The sequence below is a fragment of the Ambystoma mexicanum genome, chromosome 6q, assembly GCF_040938575.1.
Source record: "Ambystoma mexicanum isolate Mex_15411 chromosome 6q, UKY_AmexF1_1, whole genome shotgun sequence".
Lineage (NCBI taxonomy): Eukaryota > Metazoa > Chordata > Amphibia > Caudata > Ambystomatidae > Ambystoma > Ambystoma mexicanum.
In genome coordinates, this window is record NC_090937.1 from 489,283,599 (window position 1) to 489,308,424 (window position 24,826).

Consider the following 24,826-nt stretch of genomic DNA (forward strand, 5'->3'; position numbering starts at 1 on the left):
GCCAAGACTTCCGCTTTCCACAATTGAGATAGCATGGTATATTATTTAGCCAGGACTTCAAATATCCACACACTTGTCACTGCCTGGTATACTCCCCTGCCAGGACTTCTACTTGTTCGGGTCTCTCGCCCGTTCCAAAGTTTTTTTTTCTATCTGAGATCTGATAATATATCCTTCTGAAATATTATCCTTGTTCTGCTTGCTTTGTATCGGCACTGTGTACATTTACACATTAGAAATGTGTTTTGTTTTGATTCAAATACCCTTTTCTCAACATGTCCACAATTACTCTCAAGAGGACTCACCGGTCTCTGGAAGCCTTTGTTTCTTCTCCCGCAGTCGTCCGGTAAAGGGATCTCTTCAGCTTCTCTCTCACGGTCTGCTTTTCTTTGTTCAGCAGACCTCTGCGGCATCCACCCGACTCGCCTGCTGTTCTCTCGGCTCTGGTCAGTGGAATACTGGTCTTATCCGTCTGCGAACGGCCAGGAAGTTTTCACTGGTTCCTGGCATTCTTGCAGCGTTCCACAGCTTAGCAGTTTCTTCTTCTGTCGGTGGCACAACGCTTTGCTCCACCATGCCGGTTCTGGCTTCATGTCTCTCTGCTCTGTACAGGGAGATGCAACGTTCTCTTGCCAGTCGCCACAGCAGCTCTCCTCTGTTCTCAGTTAGGCTGCTTCAAGGCGCAGGTGTGTGTCTGGGAACAATAGATCGCTCATTAGGTTCAGAGTCTTTTCTATTACACATTGCTCAATCTCTCTTCTTCCTCGTCTCAGTACTTAATGAACTTTGGGAATAGAAGTCTAATGATTGACGTAGAGATTTAGGATAAGCAAAAAAAGGTTTTGATGGCAAGTCCTTTTTAATGGGTCAATAAGTGGAATTGAAAAAGGTAATTCCACCAGAATGGTAAGGTTGTTTCACAGATTTAATCAAAGGGGTTTCCCTGTTCTTCATGGGAAAGGGGGTGGAAACATGGCAATAAGCCATGAGGGTTTCACATATGGGGAGGTTCTTCTCAAGGAAAGATGGGGAATATCATGTCTCTTTTCTTTACCCATAAGGTAATATTTAAGAGATTATTGCCTACGTTACTGCCAAGGCCTCCAATTCAATAGTAGCATAGTTCCTTTCCTCGGGAACCAATTTCCTACTGATGTACAAAATAGGATGCTCAATACCTTCATGATCTTTTAACAAAACTGACCCTAACCCAACGTATGAAGCATCCGTCGTGTAAAATGAATTCCTTGATGAAATCTGCCACTTTCAACACAGGTTTATTACACAGAATGTACTTAAGTTTATCAAAACACAATTGGTCCTCCTCTTTCCATTTGACCTTCTGGGGCTAAGCATTTTTGAGTTTATCAGGGATGAATAACTGGGAATAAAACGTCTATAGTACCCTACTATACCCAAAAAGGCTTTTAGGTCTTTCTTTGTTCTTGGTATTGGTGTCTCCTTGACTGCTTTTACCTTTTCAGTCTGTGGGCTGAACTAATCAATTACCAACAAAAAATTGAACAGCTGATTTAGCCAGGTGCATTTCTTTGGATTTGCTGTGAGCCCTGCCTTTCTCAACGCTCTAGTATCTAAATACAAATGGTGTAAATGTTCCTTCCATGTCCTGCTGTGGATGACAGTATCATCCATGTATGCTCCACAGAAAGATGTATAATGACAGAGGACTTGGTCCATCAATCTCTGAAAAGTGGCCAGAGCCCCGTGCAACACAAAAGGCAATACCTTAAACCGACAAAGTCCAATGGGGGTGGAAAATGTTGTTTTCTCCTTGTCCTCTGGATTAACAGGAACCTGCAGTACCCCTTTGTCAGATCAATCCTGGAGAGGAAAACCACATCTCCTAATCAATCAATCAATCAATCAATCAGATAATCAATCCTTGGCATAGGATAACTGTTGAGTCATGTGCTAGTCAAGCACAACATTTGCACAGCAAATGTTTGACTTCCCTTTTGGTTTATCACAGTCTTCTTCAATTGCCTGGTATACTCCCCTGCCAGGACCTTTCTATCACACACTTCAAATTGCCTGGAGTATTTCACTGCCAGGACGTCTGCTCTCCACACTTGAGATTGCCTGGTATACTCTCCTGTCAGGATTTCTACTTTCCACAATTGAGATTGCCCAGTGTATTCTTTAGCCAGGACTTCAAATATCCACACACTTGTCACTGCTCGGTGTACTCCCCTGCCAGGACTTCTACTTGTTCGGGTCTCTCACCGCTCCAAACTTCTTTATATATGAGTTTTGATAATGTATCCTTTCCGATATATATTATCCTTGTTCTGCCTGATTCGTATCCGCACTGTGTACATTTACACATTAGAAAAGGATTTACTTTTGATTGACACACACTTTTCTCAATATGTCCAGAAGTCTGCTTTTCCTTATGTAAGTAACATTCAATTGTTTTCATCCGGCGTGTACACCGATATGCCCCGGTGTTCCCATTGCTCTCAGGAGGACTCACCGGTCTTTGGCGGCGTTGGCTTCTTATCCTGCAATCAGTCAGTAAAGGGATCTCTTCAGCATCTCTCTCGCAATCTTGAACTCTGGGAATATTGAATGGCAAGGTTGTTCCGCAGATCTAATCAAAGGGGTTTCCCTGTTCTTCATGGGAAAGGGGGTGGAAACATGGAAATAAGCCATGAGGGTTTCAGACATGGGGAGGTTCTTCTCAAGGAAAGATGCGCAATACCATGTCCCTCCAGAAGGAGTCCTATCATCGACCCATAGGCCGTCTCCTCCCATGTGATTCACCCTCATATTGCTGCCCCCAAGGTCAAGATCAGGTAGCAGGTGCCGTCCCCTGGCCACATGGGAGGAAGTTACCACCGTAGAATCAGTGATGACTCCCTCCATCAGATTCATCACGGTTACCGCCTGACTCCATCATGCAAGTCTCTTTTGCGCAACCGCAACATGCTCGCAGCTTTATGAGCAGAGTGCATCTAGATTCACAACACCTGTTAACGCAATTTAGGAGACACGTCTAGCTTGCATGTCTTCCCAGCGCAGCATTTGGCATCCAGATGGACTGACACAGTGCCTTTCAATCGCGCACCTAACCATGGATGGAATACCATTGGACTAAGTGGGCTCTACACTGCAGCCCCCCATTGAAATGCACAGCCATTTCTGAAGGGGCCTGCTGACCTACAGGGCCCTGAGACGATATTCAGACGATCAACAGAGTCGTGGTCTGCACAATTACTTTGCTTTTTTATTGGCGCCACAATAGGGCATTTCCAAATGTAAGACCCCCCCATTCAGCTCGAATTAACCAGTAACCTGTACATGCTTCCAAGACAATTTAATTGTGTAAAGCAATAAAACTCAATTTTAGAGATTAGTTTATACCCATGATGTTCACTACCTTGACAAATGAAAAAGGCTTCTGCTTTTATGTGGGTATCAAATCTTCTTAACTTCCTGCATAACAGCAAACTGAAAGTTTGTGACAATCTCTATACCAGGTGACCTTTTTACACAATTTCTTTTAGAGTCAGGATCAAGTTTATTATGACGCAGTATAAAAAAGTATGTAGAATGTATATAGAAAAGGTTTACCCATACTTTTTGCGCACTACCATAATTTCATACATTTGTAGGGCGGCAAGGGGGCACTGACAAGGATGGCCATTTCCACCACCCCCCATCCTCCCAGTCATACAAAGGCACATACGTTAACGCCAGTAAGACATTTTCATGCTCTGGGTTCTTATGAATCTGCCTGCTTTTTACAACAGCTAAAAGCAGGAGGATTCCAAACACAGCCTGACATGCATACATGGAAAGTGGTATTTACTCAGTTTGCACTACAAAGTGAGAAAGCGAAGGAGTACGGGCGATTATGTCTTCATTAACATCTTTTTTTTTTTTTATTAATAGATCAAATGAATAGCATTGCATGCAGGGGACCTGTTTGCTCGTAAGGCCAAACATAACAGGACCCTTCTGTGCAATTTACATTTTTATGTAAAATAACCCCATGTCTTTCTTTAAGGGCTGAATGCACAGGTGTGTACAATGGGAGATTTTTCGGCTATTGTTTTCTTGCAGTCTATGACATAGTTTCCCCTGCAGGATGTGGAAAATAAAGGTACAATGTCTAGACGAAGTCTGCAACTTTGCATGGGTATCAACGAGATTGTCCTTAGCTGGTTCAAAACCTACCTTGCTAATCGCCAACAGTTCACACAAATTATTCCTCCAGATCACCAACTCTTATCAATCACCTGTGGAATCCGGCAAGGGTCAATCATGTCCCCCTGTGATCTTCAATATTTACATGGGACTGCTCAGAACCCTCCTCGCTCCACATAACATCCACATCCACCAATACGCAGATGACCTGCAGATATACCTCAACATGTCCTCCATCGAAGACATCCACAGGCTTAAGGCCTGCCTCACATTGATCCAGTCGTGTATGTCCAGTGCTTACCTGAAGCTCAACCCCTCAAATACTGAATTCCTACTGCTAACCAACAACACCAAACACCTTGACATCCAGATCTAGCTCTCTGCTGTGAACCTTGAGGGCTTCACATCGCAGCTGGCCACCTGCGCCAAGTGCCTTGGGCTCGACATCAACCAACTCCTCGCCTTCAAACATCAGATAGGAAGGAAGACAGAAACGGATTGGTATCAACTTTCTCTCCTGCGGAAAATCAAGCCCTTCATCCCAGACAACTTCAGATACGCTGTCCAAGCCTTGGTCTTCTCCCATCTGGATAGTGGCAATGCCCTTTTGGAAGGCTTTCCGGTGACTAACCTGCTATCCCCGAGATGTGTCCTACATGCAGCAGCATGACTCCTCAAAAGACTGTAAATTCGACATCACCCGACCCTCACCCAACTGCACTGGGCCCTGCTGCAAGTATGTATCATCTTCAAATTCTGCTGCATTATCTATAAGGCTATCACCCTGAAGTCCCCAAGCCAAGGCATTGAGAAAATCAACATCTTTCTTCAAGGAATGGCTCCTCCCTTACACCCAGGTCCATACACCATCCACCCCCCACACTAGCTGAGGCTCAGTGACCTGCTCCTCACGGTTTCTTCCCCTGGTTGCTTGTAGATCCCTTGCTGCCAATTTCCCACCCTCCCCGGTTGTTAGCTCCCCGCACCCTTTTTCTCTGCTTCGCTCACTGTGCTCTTCCCCCTATGACTGTAAAGTGCTTCATTGCTTTCTGAAGCTAGGTCCACACTCACTAAATTCTAAACTAATATTCTTTTGGCTTAACATGTTTCTCAAACTATTTATATGTTGTCAGGTTGTTTCAGAATGTGATTTGTGTATCTTTCAGGTAAACACTATAAGACAGTTTTACTGTATTCCTTGAAAGCCAAAAAATAAATATTTATAGCAAATAGAGCTCAGAAGGTATGTGGTTAAGTGCCTAATTTACAGAGGGATTACAATCCTAGGTTTACTGCTAACAAAGTGCGTAATCTCATTGTGACATAACTGCAGAAAGTGGAGTCCTTAAAAGTGATTAAGTTGACACACGTTGAAAAAAAGACTGGACCTCATTACGAGTTTGGCAGTAACCATGCTGGTAAAACCGGCACGGCTGCCGCCAAACTCGCAATATTACCGGCACCCGCCAATTACTGGGGTATGCTGACATCGCTGGGTGCCGGAATCCATTACTCCCCATTCCCATTTGAGCCAGGTCAGACCTGGCGGGCAGAAAGGCACCCATGAGCACAACTCATAGTTTGCCGGTCCGGTAACAACGGTACCGGCAAGCTTAGGTTGCCACCAAGAAAATGGATACAGCAGAAGGAATGGAATGTCACATTCGGGGCACCTTTTCTGGCCATCACACAACACACCTAAAATTATCCACATGGAACACATTCCAACCAAGCACCCTTCCATCTAGCGCCGCACCCAAATCCAATTCCAGCCTGTAACCTCTGGAGCAACCACAACACCACCAGCGCACCACACCACACCACAAACAGATGTGCCCTATGCAAGCGTCTACTACAAGATAAGCCACTGCACCATAACTCAAGATAACAAGATATAACCATCATCATAATGCCTTTGTTCGACAGTTTGTCTTTAGGTACAAAGTAAAGATAAAACACACGGTTTCAAACCGTTACATAGTATTACAAGATAAAATTAGTCACAATTCATAATCCAGTAACAAATACATAAATTATACAGTAATCAGTAAATCACATTAAATCAACAAGGAAAAATCCATAAAGTTACTAAAATACCAATTCACACACGTGCACACTTTTGGCCCAATTAATTCATTGTAAAGTAACTCATTGATTTCAATACACGGCTCATCCTAATCAACGCTAGGTGGATACATTTGGCCACCCAATAGACCACTTCCAAGTTATCTGTGAATATACACAGTGCGCAAGTTAACACTCATAAAAAGAGGTTTCAAATATTATTTAATTCTCAAGAATTTGGAACGAGCGCAAAGCAACATAAATTGAATTTGAGTCTCTGCCAGTTGCACATACCGGACAAATATCAACACTAGATGTAATCGATGCATCCAGCCACTTTCAGGGTATTCGGCCTAAACACAATATACAGGATGCGTGCAAATTGAGATATAACATTGCATGACTTAAGTTAACACACCATAAAAAAGAATAGGATACTAGAACGGCACATAGCACAGGTAACGACCTGCATCAGAACAAATCACAATGATATAACACACCAGGACACACCTAAATATAACACACCATTGTATAACTTAAGACAACATAACACATCACGATTTAACGCATTACATTTGAACAGGGCGTAGCAAAAGGAAATATAGCGGGACAAAACTCTATGCGTCATCACTAGTGCGACTACATACGGCACAGTGAAAAACGCGAAGACCAGCTTTTAACGGGGATTAGTTACTTATAGAAAATTACTACATTGCATGTCTTGCAACACAGCCCATCTACTCCGGGAGCCTTTGAGTGCTATTCGGGGCGTGTCGGGGATTTCTTAGCCTGGGGGAACTCCATGTGTACGTCATGCTTTACAGTCACCCTGCACTTGGCACTTCCTGTTTGTGCTGCTGGAATATGAGCTTCAGAGTTCCTTCCTGGAACAGCTCACCTTCTGAGAAGGCAGTGTTTGCGGGTTCCTTAGGAGCAGGGGGAGCAGAGTGCGCGTCGGGAAGGATTTCCATCATACAGTGGCCTCCTTACGACAGTCCTCAACTTTGGACCCAAGTAAGTGTCATTTTTGAAATGTGGGCTCTCATTGGTACACGATGACGGGTAACAAGGCCAACTCCCCACCCCCTTGCTGTGTCTGTGCGCCACAGGCAGTATAGGTTTCGAAAACAGGCTTGAGGCGGGGACCTTTTGATGTGTTTTGCATAAAGGGCTCATCCCACAATGCCTCTCTCTCTGGAGATTTCGTATGCTCTCTCCTGTTGTGGCCACGGTTTATTTCTCACAAAATGTTAGCGAGGCGGGGTTAATAGTTTCTCTCCACAACTAGAAACATTGATATATTCTCTGCCTGCGTTAAGATTTAGCAGCAGGGTTCATGACTTTGAGCCTATACATTGTGCGGGACTTTTTTTTATACTTGCAGAGCTTCTGTGGTTGTGTGACAGAGCTCTGATTACAGCAGGAAGGTAGTCTCATATTTGGGTGAGCTGGGTAGATAAATTGCAGACCCCTCCCTAACCTAAAGCCAGTTACGTCTTCAGGAATCAAATTTATGGGGCAGGGGGGAGGTGAGTGTTGTGTCCGTGTTATCTGTTATTACGTGAATACGCCAGAGCCTGTCATTTAAGTCCTTATTAGAGTCCTTAAACCCATTCCAATGTAACATTCTCTAATCATTATCTATTAGACTAATACATGGGCTATCATATAGCTATACATAAACAAATATATAACAACATATAACAGGGAAGGGGCCGCATAAAAAAGGACAATGTGTATGCTTCTCCCTTAATTAACGCGGGCAAAGTAGTCCAGAGTGGCCCCGGGGATGTAAAAATCGTGCCAGTCTTTTAAACATTATATACATCAAGGGTAAGAAAAACACAACTTAGCAATTGGGCAATTCATTATAAAATGATCTGCTTATTTTACTCACTATATAAAACCAACAAAGAACACAAGATATCCACTGATTTATAAAACGGCATGAATGTGTTATAACTTCTATGTTCCTGGCATTTTCTAACAAGCTCAGCGCTCTTAGGCTCTGACGTTTCCTCGGGGCGCTACGATTTATTAATTCACTTGAATTTCATCAATTATGTGCTGTGCTAAACATTAATTCCGTTATTTCTCGCACTCACTGTGTGTTCAAAGAACATGTGAACACTTGACAGTGTGCCTTTTGCATATCTAGAGCCTTGATTCAGAAGCCAGGAGGCACAGTGTCTGCTCTCATTTTCCCTATTGCCTTTACAATCAATTTTTTTCTGCTCTGTTTCACGAACAGTGGAGACAGGATGGGGTGAGGCCAGGGGCGCAACAAAACCTACATTTTTCGGGGGCAGGGGCTAAGTGGCGATGGCAGGGGCCACTTCAGAATATAGGCGGAGCAAACTTAGAGGCTCCACCCCCACTGCTCTACCCTCCACCCCCCATGGTCTGGTGTGGGGACCAACTATCAAATAGTATATTTTAAAGCACAATATGCAGAGGCGATGTAGTATTTCTTGAAAGTAGCCGCTTTAAAGTTTTACTGCATTTATTCAAGTACATTTTTCTGAACAAACACAGTAAAACTTTAACACCGCCAGTTTCGGGGAAAGGTTTCCCTAACCTCTCTGCCTAACAAAATGCAAGTGCGCACATCCAGGGGTGCACATAGGTTAAAATTTAGGCAGGGGCTAATCCTTCAAATGTTGGGAGAGGCGATAACTTCAGAGAAGGTGGAGTGGCAAACGTACTTGTGTAGGGGCATCTAACTTCTTTGCTCATTGTAATGAGACTATTCTAGTGCAGCGTCAATGTTGCAATCGGTTAACTCTCTCCTTTGGAGATCCTGAAGGTCCTAGAAAGTGTGAAAATGGCAAATGATGTGCAATGAAAGACTCAATATCATAGCATAACAGGACATTGCAGAGTGTGGGGCAGTACTCTGGGCAGCCCAAGCAACTTCAGTGGCTGGGAGCAACTGGTGAGAAAATGTAATGTTGGTTCTACCACAGTTAGTCCACTATACTAGAATCTTTGGTGCACTGACTGGCTGTTGAGACTATGTCTCCCTGTCACATCAAGTGGCTAGTGCAGCAATAATGCAATTGTATGGGGACCACTAGCAGAGGAGCACCAGGGAACACCAATTTGTCCCTATACATCTGTCCTATTGTAAGGGTGTAAACGTAATCACTTATAAGCACTCCTATTTTTGCATTTGAAGTCAGGGAGAAATTACATTATTTGCCCGGGATCACACACTTAGGCTAAACAGTGAAGCAGGGATTTTAACCAACTCTGCAATTTGGGCACAGCCACCTTCTTCCCCACTTTAGTTGGAACAAATATTTAAGTTTTGCGTGTCAAGGCCTACAATAATACTGTCCTATAGAGTTTACTTGCAAAATAAACAAATTGCATAGTAAAGCATCATGACAATATGTAAATCCTTATATCAGCATGATGGGCCAAAATAATATCAGTGTACCTTTTTATTTTCCACATCCTGAATGGAAAACTATAAGATGCAAAAGGCAAAAGATCTATTTACTCACTTTATTTTCAGCGCTTTAAGACAAACAGTAAAATAATTTGTGTCCTAAACTCACTTAGGTTTGGAGATGTGTCACAAATGTATAGTTTTTAGAACATTTAACTAAGGACATCAAAGCAAAATTTTCTTTTTAGCATATCAAGCTATTTGACGTTATGGGTATGAACACATTTTCAAAGGGTGCTTTATTGTGTTGCTCGCTTTAACTGTCACAGATTTGCAAGGTGACTGGTGTTCTTTCAGTTGGAAATTTACCATCATGCATAAGAAAGGCAATGCTGCTGATGACAAAAGAAACATGTTGTCGAGTTTATTACGGTACTGGCTGCAGAGCCAGGGACATAGCCTGTGTGTTTTAGGGCGACTGTGACTGGGAAAGGGGAAGTGCTTGATCATCCCAGCCACAGAGATAGTAGATTTGCCTTGGAAGAAACAAAATGCGCCCAGAAGCATGTTCCTGATCCTTTGAACTGTTAAAGGGCATGGAAGCCCTGTCCCTCAGCTAACATTTGGGGGGGGGGAGCCTTCAGCCCGGTCAGTTCAATGACGTTCTTGCGCCTGGGTGAGGCCGCCTTTTTGCCACATTTCCCCTTTACAGAGCTCGCTCCGAAAACCCACAAAATGATTGCAAATTTCTAGAACGCTTATCTCGTTTACCGTTTCCAGGCCTTTGCTGCAGGGAAGGACATTAACTTGTTCATGTTATATGGGGGGGCTGCTATGGGTATCCAGCAGGCCCCAGGGTTCTATGTCTCATCAGCACCTGAGAGGCTCATTGCCTCTTGGGGTTGCTGGGGGACACCCATTCTTTAGTGGGGCAGGGCCGGCCATACCCATGACCATGCAGACCCCACCTTGCTGGCTCAAGGGCCCCACGGCACCATGGCCTGCAGGCCCGTGCTCACACAGTGTGGGCCTGCATGCCTTAATGAGAGACGGACCAGTCATTCCTCTTTGGGAGTCTGCAGCCGTTCTGGTGCACGTGCCTGCAGGGGCTCCTTTTATTGGCTTCCATGTTAAAAGGGCAATACACATGGGAGGGATACATTCCCTTAAAGGGGCAACACACTTGGGAGGGTCACACACCACACTCCTCATTTTTCAAGACAAACCAACAAATGTTACTGAAACAACATAAATTATCCCCTACCCCCATTACAGAATGACATTACTTGGGCTACTTCAGAATTGTATGATCGACAACAAATAGGATATGCCACTGCTACACGCATGGGACTCACATAGTTATAGACATACAACACACTCTAAACATAACCTGTGGGTGACAGTTGTGGTTGGCGAACCGCTGGTGGAATGTTGGCAGTTCGACCACATGTTACCAAAGCCTTTATTAACCTGGGGTCAGTGGAACTTTCATCACTGAATTACGCCATTGCTAGCGGTATTGTACCAAAATGTCGCCCCCATTTGTGCGCTCCCGCAGTCACTGCGACTTTGGAGGGGCACAAAATGAGGGTGACATTGACTGCGCCCAAGCAGAGCAAGGGTTGCGCGGCTGTCCCCCCGCTTTACCTGGGCACAGTAACAGGGTCAGGGGTTGCGGGGGTGTCCCCTGCTTACCATTTCGGAAAGCGGGGGACACAGAAGAAAAAAAAGAAAAGCACCCTGCGGCATCCACTCCAACCAATGTTAGTGGGAGGAGCTGACACTGCAGGGATCGCAGAGTGCGGGCGGCACACTTCTGCGTGTGCCGCCCTAGAGGTAAGTGTAGTGGAGGGTTGGAGAGGGGTAATGCAGGCCAGGGGAAGCAGGCACAGTGATCCATATGATTACTGTGCCGCGCTGTAACTAGTGTCTGCATTTTCAGCCGTCTCAGTTACGGGGGCGCAGTGATCACATAGATCCTTGCTAGCTGCTGGCACCATTTAGAGCAAGCCCCCAAACCTACGGGAATACAGCTTCACATCCATTTAACTTGGACCACTTTAAGCACATAATTTACATATAGGTACACAGCATCTCAAACATGTCTACTGAGACTCTTCCGTGCACTTGCAGGATTGCAGGAGACCAATTCACTTCGCTCCAGCGTCCGTTCAGGATAGTAATTTCCACGGGTCCAGGTGATGTTACAGTTCAAATGCCAGTAAAGCCGCACATGGGGGGTGGGGGGGGCACCAGGCACATCGGCTTAGTCCCTTGATGTTGGGACAGGCAGAGAGACACAGGTAGCAGGGTGTCCAAACTGCGCCAGGCTCAGTCTCTCTCTTGATGTTGTGGCAGGCAGTGAGACGCGGATAGCCGGGCGTCCAAGCTGCGCCAGGCTCTGTTTTTCCCTTGATGTTGGGCAGTCAGCGAGAAGCGGGTAGCAGGGCGTCTAGGCTGCGCCCCATGATGTTGATAGGACAGGGGTGGCAGCATGTTAATCATTCCCCGCTTCCTTGGCTATACTCCCCCAGGCAGGAGTGTCTCTTCACTGTCGTGGGACAGGAGGGTGCACAATCGCTTGTACTGAGCTGCAACCCTCTCTTGCTCCTAGCACTTCTTCTGGGTGGTGGGCTTGAGGGCTTGCAAGACGTTGGTTGACGGGACACAGATGACAGGGTGTCTGGGCTAGATCTTCTCCTCCCCCAGGCAGGAGTCACTGCTGCTGATGGGGCCGCATCAGTCCTGGTCAGTCCCCATCTTCCTTTCTTCCAGGCAGGACGAAAGGTCCGGTGATGTACCAGCTCGGGGGTGGCAGGAATCGGCCTGGTCCATGGACGGGGCGCCGGTAGGCGTAGTTGGCATATGACAGCCAGGAGTTGCGGCTTGGTTTACCGGGACCAAGTCCTGTGCCCCATTGTGGATGCAGGATGGGGGGCCTGGGAGAACCCAAACCTCTTTTCCTTTTAAATGTGCAGCGCGTCCTGGAGTGCTCGCTTCCCTGCGTCGCAGGCCCGGGATCTTCTGAGGGTCCTGCACTCGTTGTTTCCTATGAGGAGCAGCCGCATAGTGCTATCCCCGCCGAAGCGGCCGGGGTCACTGTAGGGCCAGAACTTTCTTTTCTGCTCACAGCGACAACATGCAGCATGCTGCCTGGAACTATCTGTGGGGGGCTGCCGGCACGGCGAGAGTGCCGGGATGTGCTGAGCCGGCATGGGGTGCTTCCATCTCCATTCCCTTTGGAACCAATCCACAAACACTGCCTCTTGGCCCCGGATTTTCCCTCTCTGATGCACATTGGCATTTGTTAACTGCGTCTACAAACATGCCGTTTCCTCGATCCTCCTTTTCTCTCGCTCGAAAACTGAAGGGACGGGCTCACCGCGGGTTCCTTCACTCTTCATCCCACGTAGGACGCTGGTTACACAGTGGGACTCCCTCCTTTCTGCGGCGCAGCGATGGATGCTGCTTTCATTCCCCTTGCGGGTACAGCTCGTGTCTCCTCTCCCCCTCCTCCACACAGCAGATGCCGCAGGGGGGGCTGTGGACTGGCTCCCACCCTCGCCCCACAAGCACCCTCCACTCAGAGGGCCGCGGCCAGGGACGAACTGCTGGCAGGGCTCCCAGCTTGATCTCCCCTCACCATCCCAACGGCGATGGGTGCAGCTCCTCCTCCTTTTACTTGCGGCGATAGCTGCCGCCCATCGCATTCTCTCTCTCAGCTTGGGACAGCTTCCTCCCCCTTCCTTCGTGAAAGAAAAAAAAGAGAGGAAGAAAAAAAAAGTAAAACCTAGGAACTGCAGGGACAGGGAGCCACCCAGGGGTTCTTCCTCATCGCCATTGTTATATGGAGGGCCTGCTATGGGCATCTAGCAGGCTCCAGGGTGCTATGTCTCATCAGCACTGAGAGGCCCAGCGCCTATGGAGGTTGCTGGGGGACACCCGGCCTTTAGTGGGGGCAGGGCGGGCCATACCCATGACCATGCAGACCCTTGCCACCTTGCTGGCCCGAGGGTCCCACGGCATCATGGCCTGCAGGCACGTGCTCACACGGTGTGGGCCTGCAGGCCTAAATGAGAGACGGACCAGTCATTCCTCTTTTGGAATCTGCAGTCGTTAGGGTGCCTGCAGGGGCTCCTTTTATTAGCTTGGCCCATGACAAAGTCATGTGCCCATGTTAAAAGGGCAATACACATAGGAGGAACACATTCCCTTAAAGGGCCAACACACTTGGGAGGGTCACACGCCAAAGTTCATGGTCGGTTACTGTGAGGCCATCTGCTCTAGTCACTGGTAAAGACAATAGGCATGTCTTTTCTTCATTAGGCTATTGCTGGTGCACTCTCGGAATTTAATGGCACATGTTCTCTTCATTTGAGAACTAGTTTCTTACAGACGATGAACCTGACACTTTTATAAAGTGCACTTTTTCAGGAAAAGCTTCCAGATGACCTCAGCCGTACAACGCCAAGGGCTCTCTCATCCTTAGTTGCAGCTGACGGCGGCCCCTCGGCTACTGCTGAGTCTTAGTTATTTATTCACTTTACAGGAAGTTTAGTCATGTATTCGCTTAGCACAATAGAACGTGTGCGCTACACAGTTTTCTAATGAGAGCGTTTTTGTCTTCCCTGTTTTTGATTCAAACTACATTGCAGGACTTTTATTTCTTGTGATTAAAGCATTTCAAATATTGGCATCTCGCTATCTCATGAATGCTCTGCACTTAATCTGCACTCGACCGCGTAAAGTACATCTGTTTGTTTTAGCAATTCGTTTATACCCTATCTGTTGCTCCTCCCTTCGAGTAAGTAGCTGGTCAAAACTGTTTTCAAGCATTCTAAAAAAGCCTTAATAGGATTCTCAGTGGTTGGTGCGCTAACCAACTGAACTAAATGAATAGGAATTTTACATTTTGAAGGCTGCTGCCTAAAAGATGCACTGTGCTATGCTGAGTGTGTATGAAGTAATACTCGTTTCTGCATGCATTGCAAACTATATACTGAATACTAACCTTTCTTGCTCATGCTTGAACGTGACATGCACTCACTGCCAGTATACTTTTTTAAAAAATGTTTTAAATATTTTTATTATTTTCTTCAAACCAACCAATAATACAAACCAAACACGCAGTGTGAGTTATAATCATTACAACAAACATCTTTTAGTATCTAACCACTGCTCCCTCAGTCCCACCCCCCTTTGCGAGCCTAACTATCCTTCATATCCAGTATCTGCTACATGTGGCAAGGTATCGCTCTCGTCGGAATCCACTGGATCCGATATTGTTCTGAACAGTTCTGCTATTAACAATTTCCATGGCATCAGGGTACCCATTTCTTCCTCCCCACTCATGCTACTCGCTTCTTGCCATACAACCGTGTCAGCCTCCGCCCATTACTGCATCTCTCTCCACCACACCTCCACTCGCGGCTTGTGACACTTTTTCCATCCCATGGCTATCCTCCGCTTAGCAAGCACATATGCCAGATCTTTCAATTTCCCAACATGTTTAAGTTTCTGTGGTCTTGGGAACCCTTCCAGCAAGCAGGCCCAAGCAGTGTCCGTTACGAGTGTGACCCCCTTCTTTACTAATTTTTGTGCTACTTCTCCCCAGAAACCTTCAATTACTGGGCATGACCAAAACATCTGTGTCATGTCAGCGTTTTCCTTGTCGCACTTGGGGCACGCCTATCGCCCAACATTTCCGAACTTAGATATCTTCAGAGGGGCCATATATGCTCTATGTGTTATATACAGCTGGATTTGTTTTAGCCTGGCGTTTCTTGACACTTTTTTATGGTAGCACAGGGCACGTTCCCATACCTCATCCTCCATCTGGGCTCCCACCTCTGATTCCCAAGCCAATCTCAGATGTGTTTATTCCTTCCCAACCTTAGTCATCACCATCTCATACAATCTAGAAATCTCATGCCCCCCTTCCGATATGTCATATATTGTCCCCACAGCAGTGTCTGGTTCTCTTGTCGACTCTGTTTCAGGCCATGTTTTCTGAATTTTCTGCATCAACCTATGATACGTAACGTATTGGCCCATATGCAATCCAACCTCCTCCCCGAGTCCGCCAAATTCCTTGATGGTCCCCTCTTGCCAAATATCTCCTAATGTTACCGGCCCAACTGATTCCCAATAGGTTCTAATGATCCCTCTCAACTGCCTATCTCCCCCTGCTAAAGCGACCAGCGGCACCTGTGGGGAGCACGGGGATGGGTCTTCCATCATCCGACATGCTCGACGCCACATTTTCCACCCAAGCATCATCATCCCAGGGCGCTCCTTCATTTCTGACTCAGGCAACCAAATGATTTCCTTTAAATAAAACGGGGCGCAGTACTGTCCAAACAACCTATGTTCGGGGGTCGTCTCATCAGAAAGCCATTTAGACACATATTGTAATTGACCTGCTACATAATAGACGTCAAAATTAGGCAGCTTGATACCCCCTTTTTCATAGGGGTTCTGTAACTTCCATAGCGCCACTCTATTCCGGGTTCCATGCCACAGGAAGTCCCTACACAAGCTGTTCAGAGTTATAAAAAATGTCTTGGGTATCATGTATGGAATATTACTAAAATAATGTAGAAGCCTAGGCAGAACCACCATTTTAAGCATTGCCCCTCGTCCCATCATTGCTAGTGGCAACTTTTCCCAGAACTTCATACATTTACGGATTTTCTCAATGGCTATTTCAGTATTATGTTTATGTTCCTCTTCTACCGTGTGACACACATCTATTCCAAGGTAACGGAAAGGGCCAACCACCCATGGTATTTGCAACACTGGTAACATTTCTACATGGGTTCCCTTATAGCTACCTAGTGGGAATATGCTAGATTTTTGGGGATTCACCGCTATGCCGGATAGTCCCGCATACCTCTCCATCACTTCTAGAATATATTGGAGATTTTCTTCCGGGTATTTCAAGTACAATAGCAGGTCATCCGCATATAGGGATATTAGGTGTCTTTCCCCCCCTACCTCAATACCTATCGTCTCATATTGTTGCCTGAGGTATATTGCCAGGGGCTCCAGAGCGGAGACCAGGCGCACCCCTGCCTGGTGCCTCTGCTAAGTTGCCATTTCTCAGATATTACCGCTCCTGTCCGAACTCTGGCCAACGGTTCACTGTATAACATCTTCGCCCACCTAATGTAACCTGGCCCCATCCCATACCCTCTGAGGGCCGCCAACAGCCACGGCCACCGAATCGAGTCGAAGGCTTTTACTGCGTCTAGCGACACAATAGCCATTTCGCCTTCATTTTTACCTCCCCATTCAACCACCCGGTGAAGCCGCCTGTGATTGTGAGTTATGTTCCTATTCGGGACATAGCCTGTTTGGTCTGGATTAGTTTGCTAATTACTTTCCGCAATCTATTTGCCAGGACAGCCGTCAATATCTTACTATGCTGGTTCAACATTGATAACGGCCTATATGAGCCACAGCTATGCCCTGGTTTATTAGGTTTGGGGAGCGGTATTATGATCGCTTCTCTGAGCGACTCCGGCAACCGTCCTACCTCAAACGCCTCGTTAAGCATTTCTAACATTGGGGGGAGCACTTCATCTTTATATACTTTATAAAACTCACTAGGGAACCCATCCGCCCCTGGAGTTTTACTGGTGGGCAACTGCTGTACGACCTCCTTCAGTTCCTCCAAGGTAATTGGAGCCTCAAGCTCTTCTCTTTCCTCTTCATTTATTTTGGGCAATCCTATATCTTCTAATGTTTCCATTATTTCTTCTTGGCTGCCCCCTTCCTTGTCCTCGTATAGTACCTTGTAATAATCAGCAAACCCCCTGTTGACTCCTTCCTGGGTGCCCGCTACCTTACCATCTTCTCTGGTTATCGTCCTGATCGAGGGTCTAAGGGTTTCACTCTTATATAGCCACGCTAAGAGGCGGCCTGTTTTATCCCCTCCCGCTTGTTGTCTTTCTACATACGTTTTATAGTTGAGGTTGCAGAGACTTTCCCAGTGTTCTACACACCGCTGCTGCAATTTGAGCACTAACTCTGTATCTATCGTATCATTTCCCAATGCTCTTTCTAGTTCTTCTTCTGCTTTTTGTAGGTCAGCCAGTACTCTGCCCTGGAGACCCTTTGATTTAGCTATGGCAACCCCTTGCATCACAACCTTAAAGGCTTGCCATAGTGTACCTGCCGAGTCAACATTACCAGTGTTTATCTCAAAATATTTGATGATCTCCTCTCTCACATCCTCTCTAAAAACTGGATCCTTAAGAGCCTCTGCCCGGAGGCGCCATGTCGGAATCCTCGCCCCCGGGCGGCAGTATTGCCACCCCAGGACCAGGGGCGAGTGATCTGATAGGACCCTCGCCTTATATTCCATTTGAGTAATTTCTATAACAACCTCTGGTGTGGTGAAAACATAGTCAAGTCTTGTGTGCAGCTGCTGTGGGGCAGAATAGTGTGAATATTGTTTCTCATTAGGATTTTTCGTCCTCCACGCATCTACCAAGCCAAAATCATCTAGTAGCCTTTGTAGTGCTTTAGCCGCTGGGGTGGGCTTATCAATCTTGTCATCCGATCTGTCTACCTTGGGGTTCAGTACACAATTGAAGTCCCTCCCCAGATCACCACACCCCACACACATTTACTAAGGTTGGTGCACAGAGTCCTGAAGTATGCCGCTGTATTTTGATTGGGGGCATAGGTATTTACGATGCATACCTCTTTATTCTCCACCAGCCCTCTCACTCTCCCATCAGTTTCCACCACATCTTGTATTAGCTGGAACGGGACGTGCGGTGCCACCCAAACCAGCACTCCTCTAGCATAGGCAGAGTATGAAGAGCCCACTACAATCCCTTTCCATCTTTTCCTCACCAACTCCATCTTTTCCCGTGTCATCATCCCTGCCACACGCTTCCTGGAGGAGGCGGGGCCACGCACGACACGTGCTCCGATCACGTGACCTCGGGAGCAGCCAAAAGACCAGGCTGCCTCCTGTTCTGTGCGCTGTGCTTTTATTGGCAACTGCTTAATCTGCACTGACTGGAGTCTTTCGACCTTGGACCAGCACTGCGAGTCGCTCCTCGACTCTTGCCGTCATCATCCCTGCCACACGCTGCCTGGAGGAGGCGGAGCCACGCACGACACGTGCTCCGATCACGTGACCTCGGGAGCAGCCAAAAGACCAGGCTGCCTCCCGTTCTGTGCGCTGTGCTTTTATTGGGAACTGCTTAATCTGCACTGACTGGAGTCTTTCGACCTTGGACCAGCACTGCGAGTCGCTCCTCGACTCTTGCCGTCATCATCCCTGCCACACGCTTCCTGGAGGAGGCGGGGCCACGCACGACACGTGCTCCGATCACGTGACCTCGGGAGCAGCCAAAAGACACAGGCTACCACCCTTGCGGCGTTAAGCCCGACAGGGGTGAAGGGCGCCGACTGTTTTGTTACTGTTTGGTGCTGAGATGATATTGCTAACCTGGAACTTGTGATGGTGAGCTATTTATAACATATTCCTACAAATACAGTGTGCCTTGGTGCACTTCTGTTCTTACTCACTGTGGAAGTTGATATCATTTAAGTGAGACTGCACTAACACGTTTGTGCTTATCTACTCCATCGCTACTCCCACCTAAGAAGAAGGGAGGCCAAGATCTGCCTGACCTTATGGCCAAAACAAGGCAGAACAAAACTCGGTATAACTTGCGTAAAGGCCAAGAAGGGCCTAGGGACAATCCACAGCAGAAAGAAAATAAGAATACCAACTCTAGGGAGGAGGTGGGTAGAGTGATTAAAGGGACTATTCCAGCTATGTTTGGGAAAAATTACACTAAGGTAACCACTACTGTGGATAAACCAGTAGCCGAAGATTGCAATTTTCCACCACCATTCCAACATAATAATAGTATTACCCTGGATAATACCAATTACAATGACATTGATAATAACTCTCTCTTAGATCTATGCCTATCAATTCAAAAATCAATGGCCTCCTTAAACAAACCCCCCCACTGCATTAAGCGATTGTCCACTCGTGGTTGAGGCCCAGGTCTTAAATGCAGCCCATGGGGAGCAGCAAAGGCTCAGGGGATTTGCTAGCCCAAGACAACCAGGCAACTCAACATCTAACTTATCGGGTACCCATTCTATGCGCCCTTCCTCTATTTACTTGGTGGTCCCATCAGAGGAGCGGCTGTCAACTTCCCCAAACCTTTATATGGGATCTGAAGATCCGGAACGCATGGATAGGGGACATAGCGGAAACACCGAGGACTGCAATAACTCAGCCATTGTAGAACTACAAGCCTCAGTGGCATCTCTCCAACTTGCCATGAAAATACTGCTAAAACTATGCGGGAGGATCCATACAAATTCGATAATACAGCTGGGGCTACCCAATCCTGTTACACCTATGGGGCAAAATCTATCTAATCAGCATCCCCCTAACGGAGCTGGGGGATCGGTTCCACAGATGGCACCCGACAAATTAGACAAACCTACAGAGAATGACTTAGAAATACCCCTGACAAAAAAACACCGAAGGCAACAAAGACGTCTAGCCTCAGAAAACTTTGTAGTTTAAATAGCCTCCCTCTTACCTGCCACTAATGTTCCAGCAACTCGTCAAAACGCAAGAGGCGAAAAACCAGGCAAAGTGCTAAGAAAGGACTAGGGACCCTAACAAGTTGGATCATTCCGGACATATCACAGGAAATCACCAGCACGATCCTTGAGGATCCGAACTCTGTCATTTCTACCAGCTTAGCTGAAGAGGACACTAAATGTTCGAATCAAGATGGGAAAGATAATGTGGATAACAAAGGACCACATAACCCAATGGAAACAACAGAAATTGACGATCCTAATGCAAGTAAAATATGCATTATTAAAAACTTAAACCAAAAGAAGAGGGATAAGTGGTTGACAAGAACGGAGGTTCTGAATAAATTGCATCTGATTCCACAATTGCGGGTAATCCGCTCAGAAGATTTCTCCTTTGTAGAACCACTTACTGTATGTAATCCCATGTTACAGCTCTCCATTGTTGTGTTCTGGCATCTGCTCAATTGATTCGATCTCATAAACAATGTCTTTTACAAGTGGGGGTGGAAGTAGATGCCTGTAAAGAGAAGGAAGATCCCTTACTCCCAAACGCTGAGTCAATGGCAGTCCAAAACAAGAGCGATATACCTACTCAAATAACGGGAAAGAAAGTGCAGATGTCAGATATTCAAAATACTTTGAAATGGTTGGCAGATTCGCTGCCTTTAGTTTTACAACAAACATGAGATTATACCCTCCTAAGTTGGAATACACATGGTCATCAGCACTTTCTTACCAACAAGGGCTCCCTACCATTGATAAGCAAATATCCCATCATTTTATTGCAAGAAACCTGGCTGTTGCAGCAGACAGCCATTGATGGGTACGTTATTTACCACACCCTTGCTAAGAGAGGTTTACGTGGACGACCTTATGGGGGCTTAGCTATAGGGATATCCAAAAGGTTTAAAAGTAGAATGATCCCAGTGGACAGTAACTATTTGTGTGCTGCAGCTCTGACCCTCAGAATTAAAGCAAGATGGGAAGAAATATTGTTAATAAATATATATAATCCCCCGGGTGCAAAGTATGGAGAATGCATACAAGATACCCTGCACAATCTTTTAAGCGATTGGAAATTAACCAATGGCTGAGATTTTGTAATTGTGGCCGGGGATCTAAATTGCAGAATCAATAGTGGCGGTGGTATAAGCAATAATCAGCTCTTAGCGAATAACAGTATATGGAATCAGGCTTTTACGGATAAAGAGGGGATGTGCTGGAGGGGCTTCTTTGAATGTTGGGACCTTGAAATAATTAATGGTCGAACTAGAAATGATAGTCCCGGTAAATTTACCTGGAAGAATGGGAGTAGTGAGAGCACCTTAGATTATATCTAAACTAGTGTAGAGATTGCACTAATCGTTAAAGATATGAGGGTGAAGGAATACAAATGGAGTGATCACGACCCCTTGATATTATCATTGGGATACAGCCACCCTAATGCAGTAACTGCAAATCTGGGAGATCTCGTAATCAACCACTCCCTAAACCGTATTACTTGGTCAGCGAATAATATTTTAAAGGCCACAAGGGCGTCTGGTGAGTGGGGGACTGAACAATCAAATATGTTTATGCGAATGTCACCCGAACAAATAGAAAGCTGGATAAGTAAATTCTCTGATTTGCACGGTTCTCGTAAAATGGGCCTGATGGTGGGTAAGGCTTCAAACGAATTAAAATATGACCGTGTGATTAGAGATAGGAAGCGCAAGCTCAGAGGAGACATGAGACATATAAGAAATGGCCCTGACCCCAAAAAGGTTATAGCTCTCAAAACAAGAAAGCTGAAGACCACTTACCAAGTATGGCTAAAAACACATAAAAACACCAGGAAAGTGGAGAGATGGCAACATACAGTTAGAACATTATGTGGCAAGAACACTCGCAAAATCTGGTCCATGCTAGGGAAAGTGAAAGGGAAAACTTTATCCAGCATGGTTAATCCTATAGGATGTGATGAATGGATCTCCTTTTTGGAAATGAGAAATACGGGGAGCAGCTGTAGGATTTTTATACCCACGGCTACAAAACCCCCTATCCCCCCATTCTCTGTCTCTGTGGAGGATCTACAAAACAGAATTAAGTCATTAAATACTTCACGAGGCCCAGGGCCAAATGGCCTCTCTAACATGGTGCTGAGGAACAATCCGTCCTTCTGGGCAAACCTTTTGAAAATATTTTTTGATAAGATATTGTATGAAGGTAGTATACCGACATCTTGGCAGGCAGCCATCATCATACCCGTTTTCAAAAAAGGTAGTAGGTCTGATCCTACGAACTACCGGCTCTTATCTATGCTGGATTGTTCTGGGAAATTGTTCGCAGCCCTCATTTTAAAAGAACTGCTAACATGGGTAGAGAACGCTGGGATATTAGATCAATTCCAAAGCGGCTTTAGAGCAGGCTATTCTACTTCAAACAATATATTTATTATGAATACTTTGAGAAATAAGGCTTTGACTCATTCAAATCCCCCACTATACGCGCTATATGTAGATTTTAAGGCGGCCTTTGACTCGGTCAACCGCTCCCTCCTATGGAACAAACTGAGGAACTTGAGCTGCCCTGAATCTTTATTGTATTATTTGGAGCTATTACATTCTAATAATACTGTTCAAGTTAGGTTAGATAATCTGGGCTTGGTGACCAAACCCATCCCCCAGAGTCGAGGGGTAAAGCAAGGATGTGTAACAGCCCCTACCTTATACAATTTGTTTATTTCAGATGTACCCAAATGCCTCTCAGGGATTAATAACTGTCCCCCTAAGATAGGTTCTTGCCACTGCCCACTCCTAGCTTATGTGGACGATTTGGTGATCAAGGATCACATTTTTAGTGGTATCCTGAGATCAGCCAATCAGCTATGGCGCTATGCAGAAAACAATGAACTGGTCATTAACAATAGTAAAACCAAGCTGTTGTTATATACTGCTGGTAGAGTGGCTAGACCGAGAATGATGATGGGCCTGATCGAAATTGAATACACGCATATGTATAGATATCTGGGGGTAGAATTTGACAGTAAAGGAAACTATTTCACTTGTATTCAGGAGCGTAGAACAAAAGCAGCTCAACTCACAGCCTTAATCTATAAATTAACACGAGAACAGTGTGGATTTTCAATCTGGGCAGCACGTCAGCTGTATATTCAATGTTTGGCCCCCATGGTGACGTATGGTTAAGACACTTTGATAAATATGAATTTAGGGTGGCTACAACTGGTAGAGGGTAAGTTTTGGAGAAAAATCCTCGGCCTTCCCCAGTGTATCCCCATGGCAATCATTAGACTTGAGCTAGGAATCTTCTCTCTTAAAGCCATGGTCTTAAGGAAGAGGATGGAATTCCATATCAGGCTCAATAATAAACCAACAAATAACCTACTTTTTTGGCTATTAAGGAAGATTGCGTGGCGGGTAGACAGGCTAAATTAGAAAGCCAGATTCGGTCTTTGACAGAAGAATTCAGCTGGTCACCAGAATGGGTTAGGGAAAATGATGTCCTGATTACCAGCATGCGCAATCGCCTCAACCACTGGGACTGGCAGAATAATTTTAACCATCTTAGTAGCCTGAAAAGTTATAATTTCATTCTATTTGTACTATACACCTATGGAAAGGCACAACTCTATCTAAATCTGTGCCCATCAGAACATCTGAGGCGGTTTATTCTATTAATGCGTCTCAATCACTTACCGATCCTGACTACTCGGGGCCCTGAGCTCGGTCTGAGTTTAGCAGAAAGATATTGTAGGATCTGTGATCTCCCTACTGAGCCAGAGACGGCTCGTCATGTGCTGACGAGATGCTGCAGGATGAGAACGAAGTATATAAAGCATCTTGGTGAGTTTGTTCATAATATAGACTATATGGATCAGGCAGATTTCTGGAAGCAGTGTGTTAACACCTACAATTCTAAACTGCATCTTGCACTCTATCAGGTTTGGCGAGAGGCAGCTGCTCTCATGAATTTAAACTCAAGGGGGTCTCTCCCCGATAAGTAGTGGTACTCTTGCTGTGCAAGTATGAAATGTTTTATTTTAATATGAATATGAAAAGGGTGTTTTTCTCTCTCCTTTTATGTGTATATATATATATATATATATATATATATATATATATATATATATATAATAACTAGGCTCTGTCCTGAATCCACATACAAATTCATTATCTATTAACTGTATTAAGGATTTTATTAAGATTTGGAATTTTATTGTATTTTTGCATTTTAGATGTTTGATGTAAATATGTGTAAAGTTTTTTACATTTGTTTAAAACTGTATCACATTAATAAATAATAATAATAGTAATAGCGCAATATCTATCTTTTGCCTTTTCAAGTACAGCATGACTTTATTCCTTTTCAGATATCTGTTTAGTCTCCTGACATTCCACGTCGCTATCTTAAGATCTCCCATGGCTCATTGGTACTCGCCTCCTTTACTCCCAGTCGATCCTGCCCTCTCACGCAAAACAGATACAACCCTTTAGCTCGTCTATGTAGGCTCATATTTAAACTCAAACTCCCCTTAACTATATACATACCCAACTCCCTACCTCCCACCCCTACCTCCCCTCGTCCCACCCCCAACAACACCCTCCC

At 45.5% G+C, this 24,826-nt stretch overlaps 1 protein-coding gene across 1 annotated transcript in view; it reads left to right on the plus strand.

The window, feature by feature from the left end:
• The first annotated feature begins 7,097 nt into the window (after positions 1 to 7,097).
• Positions 7,098 to 24,826, plus strand: part of ALPK1 (alpha kinase 1) — a 642,651-nt gene continuing 624,922 nt past the window's right edge. Inside the window, exon 1 of the mRNA XM_069630980.1 lies at positions 7,098 to 7,248. The gene's annotated coding sequence lies outside the window, so the exon portion shown is untranslated. The remainder of the gene's footprint in view (positions 7,249 to 24,826) is intronic.